The sequence below is a fragment of the Dasypus novemcinctus genome, chromosome 2 (genome assembly GCF_030445035.2).
Source record: "Dasypus novemcinctus isolate mDasNov1 chromosome 2, mDasNov1.1.hap2, whole genome shotgun sequence".
Lineage (NCBI taxonomy): Eukaryota > Metazoa > Chordata > Mammalia > Cingulata > Dasypodidae > Dasypus > Dasypus novemcinctus.
Genome location: NC_080674.1, coordinates 170,567,820 through 170,578,150, shown reverse-complemented (window position 1 = coordinate 170,578,150; position 10,331 = coordinate 170,567,820). Strand labels below are relative to the sequence as shown.

Below are 10,331 nucleotides of genomic sequence, written 5' to 3'. Positions count from 1 at the left end.
CGGGAAAGGGGCGGGGTCGCCCGAGAAGAACCAATGGGAAACGTATACGCTCCCTGAGCTCCGCCCCGAAAGTTCTTTCTCGGGTGTGTGCTTCCCCGGAGAAAACCGAAGAGCTGGGATTGTCTCTGTCCCTACAACCTGAGAGGCTTTTTTGCCATCCGTGGCGTTTGAGCTGGTTGGACTGAGGCCCTGACCCTGTAATTACTGTAGGGACTTTTTACTTGAATAACACTATGAAGTGTTGAAAATGAATACACGGCTTGAATTATCAGGTAGAAATTTGGCAGGTTTTAAGTGAAAGTATGCAGATCACCTGAAAACCCAACCCCTCCCATAGAAGTAACCACTGCTAATATCGTGGTGTATTTCCCTCCAGTCTTTCTTCTGTGTATGTAAGATTAAGTTTAGTATGCACAATATCTTAGCCTACTTGAGCACTTAATATGATCTTGTGGCCATATTCTTAGGTCAGGGACTTTGTATGCTTTTTAAAACATTTTGATGGTGACATGATAGCCCATGGGATTATGCACCATCATTTATTTAACAGATTCACTCCTGCTGGACTTTCAGGTTGCTTCTAAAATGATGGTAAAATCCTGGAAAGTCCTCAAAATTATAGAGCCACAAGGCACACTGACATGGGTGGTTGGGTTGGTGGTACAGGTTCAACAAGGGATAAAAATAGTAAATTTTCACTTAACCTACAAAATCCTGCGTGATCCAGTAGTCCTTGCCCCACCCTCCCACTTCATCCCAAGATCTCTTCCCCTCTTCCAAACCTTTGGCCCCCATCCTCTTCCTCAAAACCTCCACACTCTTTTTAACTTCAGGATCTCTGCATATAGACAATTCTGCCTTCCTGTACAGCTCCCTCTGATAAGTTTTTTCAGAATCAAAAGAGTGGGTCCGGGTGAGAAAGGCTCATCTGAATCTTGGGTGAGGATGGTTAAGGTTCTTTCAGCCACAGGAATCCTGAAACCACGGATCACCCACATATGCTTTGAGCCATGCTCTCAATGTTTTCTTCTGGACACCCTGCAACTACCCTACATCAAATGTATTGTAGAACAGACCTATGGTAAAGCGACTTTTAGTCATTTGGAAAAGATATTGTGGAAAGGAACTGTGGTGCTAATTTTGATTAGATTCAGTACTAGTGTAATGGGATTATCAGTAATACCTTCACTTCAGAAAAAGCCACCTGGCATTATAACTGGCAGCAACTGAGAAGTAATCCTTTCCATCTCTTGGATGTCATTAACGAAATTCCCCTCAGCTTGCCTTTTAAAATTCTATTTAATGGGGGTGGGGTATGTGGGAATTCCACTATATTATCAATGTAACATGTAATCTAAAGCTTCTTTCAAAATTAAAAAAAAAGTAATGATTTTTTAAAAAATTCTATTTAGTATTTTTTTAAAGATTTATTTTATTTCTCTTCCCTACCCCCCCCCCCGCCCCACCCCACCCCACCCCACCCCAGTTGTCTGTTCTCTGTGTCCATTTGCTGCTTGTTCTTTTTGTCCGCTTCTGCTCTTGTCAGCGGCACAGGAATCTGTATCTCTTTCTGTTATGTCATCTTGCTGTGTCAACTCTCCGTGTGTGCGGTGCCATTCCTGGGCAGGCTGCACTTTCTTTCACTCTGGGCGGCTCTCCTTACGGGGCGTACTCCTTGCACGTGGGGCTCCCCTACACAGGGAGCACCCCTGCGTGACAGGGCACTCCTTGCACGCATCGGCACTGCACATGGGCCAGCTCCACACGGGTCAAGGAGGCCTGCGGTTTGAACCGCGGACCTCCCATGTGGTAGACGGACGCCCTAACCACTGGGCCAAGTCCGCTTCCCTCTACTTAGTATTAATGGCAGCAGTGAGTCAAGAACTCAACCTGGTTCAATGACCAGACTAACCTAGGGAAAGTCATGTGAGCTCTGCAAAGTCTAAGGATCTGAGTTAACTAATCTTTCAGTGGGGTGAAAAGGGAGGTTCATCTAAAAGTGGAATTTGTTTCTCAGGTAAAGTAAGAAGGAATTTTACTTATTATTGCTATTGGAAGCATGACCTGTTGCATTTGATTATCAGGCATCTATTTCTTTGGCACTCCTTAGTAAGAGACATTATAAGCTTAAAAAGAAAGAGAACCACCAAAAATTTCAGTTCTTGAGAAATTAGGTCAAGAAATACCATATTAAGAATATCAAGGGAGCAGATATGGCTCAAGCAGTTGAGTGCCTGCTTCCCACATGAGAAATCCCAGGTTCGGTTCCTGGTGCCTCCTAAAAACAATAACAAAAAACAAATAAGAAGCAAACAAATGAAAAAATGAAGTCAGGAGAGCTGAGGTGATTCTGTAGTTGAGTGCCAGCTTCCCACATATGAGGTCCTTGGTTCAGTCACTGGCCCTGGTACCTAAAAAAAAAATATATATATATATATATATATGCTTTTTTTTTTTTCAGAGAAAGAAATCGCTTTATTGGTTTTTTATTTCATAATTAGCACAGGTGTTGTATGAATAAGAGTCATAATGGGGTGACGCTTCACACTAAATCATACCCTTTATCTTTTCTGGGAGAAAAAACAACAACAACTAAGCAAAGCAACCTCAATACTCGGTTGACTCCCACTCCCTAGGGGAGAGAGATTCTCCCACTTAGTATACTTCAGACATTTGAGAAAATCTGACCTCTAACCATATATAACACCATTTTAAAAACCTAGGATTGTTTTCTAAATGTAAAATTAAGAAACTTATGGTACTTTTAATTTTTCCACCTCAAAGGAATACAAGGAAATTAAATCTAATTGTACCTTTTCTTTTTCTGCTTTCTAGCAAGTTCCTTACAAATAACATATGTAAGGGGTAAATTAATCAAGGAATATGCAAATATGTGCACTTTCTTAACCTGCTCCCCACAGAGGTATATGGGAACTAAATTTGATCTCTGATTCAAGAAAAGAAAAATTATGATTATTAGGATTTTAAGATATAGAGGCTTTTTTCCTGAGACTTTTGTGGACATTAAATTCTTAAATGAAAGGATAATGAGGATTGGCTCTCTGCGGCTCCCGCAGATAACATATGTAAGGGGTAAATTAATCAAGGAATATGCAAATATGTGCACTTTCTTAACCTCCTCCCCACAGAGGTATATGGGAACTAAATTTGATCTCTGATTCAAGAAAAGAAAAGATGATTATTAGGATTTTAAGATATAGAGGCTTTTTTCCTGAGACACTTTTGTGGACATTAAATTCTTAAATGAAAGGATAATGAGGATTGGCTCTCTGCGGCTCCCGGCGTGGAGTGGACTTTGGAAAATGCTGCTCTTCCAGTTCCTTGTCTTGATTCCAAGGGCTGCCTGGTTGGTTTTCACCCTGAGCTCATTGACTATTATGAAGGGAAAATCTCCTTTGAGGAGTTCAAAAGATGTAGAGAAGAAAGAACAACCCGCAAGAAGAAAAGTCTTCAGGAAAAAAAGAAAGTTATTAGCTGAAGAAATTCCAAATGACTCTGAAGTTCCTTCATCATTGGAAACTGACTCTACCAAATCTCAGGACAAAGATGTCAGTGAAGAGTTTTGAGGAAGGTGGTTCTGCCAGTTTTAGCTAGTTGTTCAAAGATCCCGGAGGGAACAGCACCCTGGAACGTCTTACTCACCCATCTCGGTCTACCAGAACTTCAAAGACAATTTGAATTTGAGATATATCAGATGGGGTCAGTAAGTCAGTGCAGAAGGTCTTCACTTCCATGCTTGGAGAGAATGAAGAAGAGGAGGAAGAAGAAAAAGAGGAAGAAGAAGAGAAAGAAAAAACACATGAAAAACCCACTCCTGGCAATGTATTTGTACTGGCGATGGGTCTCAACCATGAAACTAAGAAAATGATGAAAGAGAAGAGGCCTCAGAGTAAATTTACCAGAGCTCTGAGAGGTTTCATGGGTGAAGCCAACATTCGCTTTGCTCAAGGAGAACATGAGAAGGCAATATTGATGTGCACGGAAATCATAAGATAAGCTCCTCTGGTTTATGAGCCATTCTCTACTCTTGCCATTATATATGAGGACCGAGGTGATATGAAGAAATCATTGCTATTTGAGTTGATTGCTGCACATTTAAATCTCAGTGATCTGGAAGAATGGGTTAGATTGGCAGAAATGTCTCTGGACCAAGACAATATTAAGAAGGCTATTTTTTGCTCTGTGAAAGTCCTTAAATATGAAGCTACTAATGTCTGTTATCTGTGGGAGTGATCAAGCCTTGATGAGCAGATGGGAGATCATAAAATGGCAGCAATGGATCATTATAGATGTATTTTAAACCTTTTGTTTCCAATTGATGGAGAACATTTTGTGCAATTGTCCAGTGATATGGCAAAGAGTTACTATGAAGTCTGTATTAGTTAGCCAAAGGATGCTGATGCAAAATACCAGCAATCTGTTGGATTTTTAAAAGGGTATTTATTTGGGGTAGAAGCTTACAGTTACCAGTCCATAAAGCATAAGTTACTTCCCTCACCAACGTCTGTTGCCACATGTTGAAGCGAGATGGCTGCTGACATGTGCAAAGGTTCAGGCTTCCTGGGTTCCTGTCCTCCTGGGACTTGTTCCTCTCTGGGTTCAGCTTCTCTGCTCACTCCACAAGTCTAGCTGTACACTAACAGACAAATGGCTGTCTCTCTTTCCAGGGCCTCTGCTGTGTCCCATTGAGCCTTCTCTTCTTCCTCACATATCTGCTTCTCTATGTGTTTTTACTTCCCAGACTCCAGGATCAAAACTCCAACTTCCTTTCCCTGCAGTGTGGTTTCTCTGTGAGTCCCCCAACCACCAAGGGGTGGGGATCAAACGTCCTACTGATGCGGCCCAATCAAATCCCAATCATTATTTAATCAAGTAAAATTGAAACCTCTGAATCCAATATAATCTAATATGCCTGGAGGAGCAAACCAGTATATAAACATAATCCACTATCTATTTTTGGAATTCATAAGCAGTATCAAACTGCCACAAAGTCAATGATGTTACTTCTGCTATTAACAATATTGAAGAAGCTTTCTCAAAACACCAAGGCCTAGTTTCTATGACATGTTAACATAGCAGTTGAACTTTATGTTTCTAACAAAGAGTATGACAAAGCTTTGGAAGTTATTACAGATTTTTCTGGAATCATGCTGGTAAAAACAAAACAAAACAAATACCAACAGAAGAAGACAACCCAGAAGAGACTATAGCTGGTGAGAATGTTACCTGCACTATACCTGAAGGCATTCCAATAGTTATCACAGTGAAACTGATGGTCTGTCTTATGCATCTCAATATACTTGAACCACTTAATCCTCTCTTGACAACACTGGTGAAACAGAATCCTGAAGCTATGAGAGACCTATATCGAGATGTTGCTGAAGCTTCTCTGGATGTTAGTAAATGTAATTCTGCACTTCCCCTCCTTAGTGTACTAGTCTTCTCTGAAAGATACAGCCTTGCAGTTCAGCTTTGACATGCAGAATGTTTAAAAGCTATATGGAGCAGTCCTACAGAAAGCTATGGTAAAGTGGTAGATCTGGCCCTCCTCCATTTGGATGCAAGAATTTCACTTTCCACCCTTCAGAAGCAGCTGGGTAAACCTGAGAAAGCTTTGGAAGCTCTGAAGCCAATGTATGATCCAGATACCTTGGTACAGGATACAAATGCTGCACAGCAGGAATTCAAGTTATTGTTTCATCAATCTACTCTGTTTTTTTCACAAGGCAAAATGTATGGTTATGTGGATACCTTACTAACCATGTTGGCCCTGCTTTTAGAGGAAGCAATGAATAGAGTCCAAGTCTGTTTGATATCCAGTTCCAAATCTGCAGACAGGCATCTTTACCTTATTAAAGTGTCATGAGACAAAAAATCAATCAGACACCAACCAAGAGACAGCAAATTGTGATGCAAAAACAAAATTTGCTGTACTTACAAATGTCTTGACAAGAGATGACTGGTGGCCACTGCCACCCTGAGCCATTTCCTGTGCATCTCCCCATACTAGCTACCAATATTTTGGAGTTCTTTCAACATGGCAGACATTGACAACTTGCCAAGGGTAGTTAAAAGATGAGTGAATGCCCTCAAAAACCTTCAAGTTAAACATGCACAGATAGAAGCCAAATTCTATGAGGACATTCATGATCTTGAAAGAAAGTATGTATGCTGTTCTCTATCAACCTCTTTTTGATAAGTAATTTGAGATCATCAATGCAGTTTATGAACCTATGGAAGAAGAATGTGAATGGAAGCCAGATGACGAAGATGAAATTTCGGAGGAACTAAAAGAAAAGGCTAAGAATGAAGATGATAAAAGGGATGAAGAAAGAGAAGACCCCAAAGGAATTCCTAAATTTTGCATGACTGCTTTTAAGAATGTTGACTTGCTCAGTGATATGGTGAGGGAACATGATGAACCTATTCTGAAGCAATTGCTTCAGAACCTATTGTTTCTCTCTGGGTTCGGGGTTCCTCTCTTCCCAGCTCTTGCATCTTCCTGGGCCCAGGGTTCCTCTCTTCCTGGGGCTTGCTTCTATTTCCTCTGTGAGGTTACTTCCTGGGGCTCCAACTTAAAGCTTCGGCATCAAACTCCAACATCAAAACTCCAATATCAAAAACCCTCAACTCTGCCCTATCCCATGCCTTTTATCTGTGAGTCCTCACACACCAAGGGGTGGGGACTCAATGCCCTCATGACATGGCCCAATCAAAGCCCTAATCATAACTTAATCATGCGCAAGTACAGACCAGATTACAAACATAATCCAATATCTATTTTTGGAATTCATAACCATATCAAACTGCTACACATGACATCTCAGAAGTATATGTTAAGGAGACAGGCACTAATTGTGCAGGGCTTTTTCCTTTCTTAATCAATACCTCAGCCTACATGGACCTTGCCAGGAGTCAATTTACAATTTGGGCCATGGCCTTCACCAACTGTGGCTGCTTTATCTTGCCATCCACTATTATCAGAAGGCTCTGGAGGTTCCTCCACTTATAGTAGAGGGTATAGAAGTTGACCATTTAGACTTGTGAAGAGAGATTACCTATGACTTGTCTCTTATTTATCAGAGCAGCAGGAATATTTATTGGAATGGCTCAAAAGCTTTTGTATACCTATGCTTCTATATAAAGCACCTCAACTGAGGAAAGAGCATTGGGCAGCTGCCACGTATGGACTAATATCTTCTGTCTCAGGGCTATATTACTCTTAACCCTAAATGGAAAAGTAAATATAAAATGCCCTCCTTTCCCAAAGGAAGAAAAAATTGGTTGACACCTCCTCAAGACCAATGTTTGTTACTATTCAGTTAGCTTTGGACATTTTCTCCCTTTAAAAGCAAAAAAAAACCTATCGAACAGAAAGTGAAAATCAGCTTGGACTCAAAAAGAGAAAGTGGAAAAATAAAAAATAATAAAGAGAAAGTAGACCTGCCTAATGAAGTGATTGACAGATACAGATAAAGCCAGCTGCAAAGCTAAGAGGAAGCATTGCCCCTCCCAAGTTCAAGGAGGAGTCCCTCTTTGCAGGACCAATGGTGCCCCTGAGACAAGCTTTGCTGTTCCCAACTCTTACAGAGGATACCCAATTGCTAAACCACCCTCCTCATGACAGCATCCAATTTCTAGTTTAGGAGAGGCTATGGCCATGTGATGGGAAAGCCAAGGAACTCCAAGATTGCCAGCAGTCTGCACTAGAATGCAATGGTCTTCAGGGAGAAAGAAAACATTCCCTACTTGATTTTGAAGTTCTCCTATCCTCAAACCTGTGAGCCAATACATTTGTTATTTAAGCCAACCCATTGTGTGACATTTTTCATAGCAGCCTGGTAAACTAAAACACTAATTGATCTCCATTTCTTCAAATCCCACTTTAAATAAAACAACAATCAATCCAGAACCTATCCCCACTTCCCTAGACCCTCCTAGGAAACCCCAACTTGCAAAAGACTTGCATCCTTCCTTTTTTTTAAAGATTTATTTTATTATTTATTCTCCCCCGCCTTGTTGTTTGCAGTTTACTCTCTGTTTCTGTTTTTTGTGTGCTCCCTGTGTCTGCTCATCTTCTTCTTCTTCTTTTTTTTTTAGGAGGCACCAGGAACCCAACCCAGGACCTCCCATGTGAGAGGGAGGTGCCCAATCCCTCAAACCACCTCTGCTCCCTGCTTGCTGTGTGTCTCATTGTGTTTTCTCGTTATGTCTCCTTGTTGCATCATCTCACTGCGTCAGTTCACCATCTTGCTTGTCTTCTTTAGGAGGCTCAGGGAACGGAAACTGGGACCTCCCATGTGGTAGGCAGGCACCCAACTGCTTGAGCCACATCTGTTTTCCTTGCATCCTCCCTCTCGTTCAGCATATTCCACAACTCCCTGGGAGAATCTGACTCTTCTCGGGGATGGGCTCGCTGGCTTGTGCCTGGTGATTTGGGCTGACTAAGCTCAACACCCTCAAGCAAATTCCAGGCTTTTTTAGGGGAATAAACAAAGTCTGGGTTATTAAAAGACTGATTATGTCCAGTGGTCTCTGACACATTCTATTCTTCATCCACTGCCCTGTGAAATAAAAATTGTTTACTTTCCTAAGCTCCAGGCACTGTAAATTTTTCTCTTTTTTTTTGAGGTACCAGTGTTACCAGATTTATCTAGGTTCTTGGCTATGCTGCAGAAATGAATTTCAAGAGCATGCTGGGTATTAGGTCAGTAATTTATTCAGGTAAGGAGGGAAAAGAAATGGGAGAAAATAACAGAGCAGGGATCCCAGGTAGAGAGGAAGGGGGTGAAACGGGATGAAGAGTGCTGATTTAAAAGCTACAACTCCCCATTATGAATTATAAATCCCCAGGTTTACTTGTGCAACCATGTGGCAGAGGAAGAATGGTGAGAGCAGCACACAGAGGGCAGGGAACAGGTTCATTAGCATAGGGGCAGAATAATCAACAGTTTAAAAGTCAGGCACAAACCGGAACCCGGCTCTCTCGCCCTGTTCTTTTGGTAATGGCAGGGGAGGATTTCCAGCTGTTTGCTGTTTTGATTGATTACCCCACCCATCAATCCCTTAGTGAGGACCCAATGATAAAGTCCCTAGGGAACATCCCGGGCTTTTCTTTGCACCCAGAAGTCTTTGTTCGGAATAGCAGAATCTCGGGGGTGGGGTTCCTCCAGCAGCCATCTTGGGGGTTACTGATGTCCACGTGGACTCTTTGCCAGGTTCCATATCTGTTTATTAATTCCCTATCTTACTAGCCTGCTTCACCAGGAGTGGGGACTGTACCAAAGACCTGGTAAGCAGGAGGCCAGCACTCAACCACTGAGCCACATTGACTCCCGAGTTGGCTCCCTCATCTTTTTGCTCATGTTTTTGATTGTTGTCTGCTTGTTGTTTTTGTTTAATGTCTGTTTTTCTTTAGGAGACACCGGAACTGAACCCGAGTCCTCCCATGTGGTTCAACTGCTTGAACCACTTCAGCTCCCACAGCTACTTTTCATAAGAAAAAAAAAAAAAGCAGATTCTATTATGTTGCAATCTTTTAATTGAAGGATTTGACTTTTCTCATTTTCACTTTTATTTATTAAAAGGAATACATGTTTAATTTAGAGGAAGAAAAATGCCTAGAACATACTGCACGAACAACAAAAATACTAGAAAAATCTGCTAACAAAACAACTGCTTATTTTCTAGCATTTTATTTTATATTTATATTTAAAGGGAGTTAGGATGCCCTAGATACTATTTTTCTTTGCAAGTTGAAAATTGTTTTATAGAATTTTTTCTACTAAGATGCAAAATCACTTCGAGGTGGAGTCACAAGTACAAAAAAAGCACGTTATGTTCTGACAGCACCAGGTATTCCTTTCATACTGACTTTTCTACAAATGTAATAAGTTATTTGAATAATTATTTTAGCGACTTTCTTAGTCGGTATAATATATTCTAAAGGAGAGAAGGGACACTTGTTTTCACCGCCTCTTTAACATCTAGTATAACACCTGGCAACTAATTGATACTAATTTTAAATGCCTGCATACTCAATAGTCAGTAACTTCCCTATTCATTTCAAACCTCTCAATTTTTTTGTTTCGTTTTGTTTCTTTTACCTCCCTATTAGCCCTAATATTGCACGATTCTAAAATGAACAAGATTTTACAAACAAAAGGCAGAAAAGAAACTACAAAGACTCCTACCATCCTGGGTAACTAGCGCAATAACCAAGGCCCAAGGTCTCGCGACATTTTCAGGAAAAGGGACGAGATCCAAAGCTTTGTTAGTGTGCATGTATTGGTCGTTTTTCCGGAAGCTAC

General features: G+C 41.1%; 1 pseudogene; it reads left to right on the top strand.

Moving 5' to 3' along the window:
• Positions 1-3,047: 3,047 nt before the first annotated feature.
• On the top strand, positions 3,048-6,002 carry LOC101438644 (general transcription factor 3C polypeptide 3-like; annotated as a pseudogene).
• Positions 6,003-10,331: the final 4,329 nt, after the last annotated feature.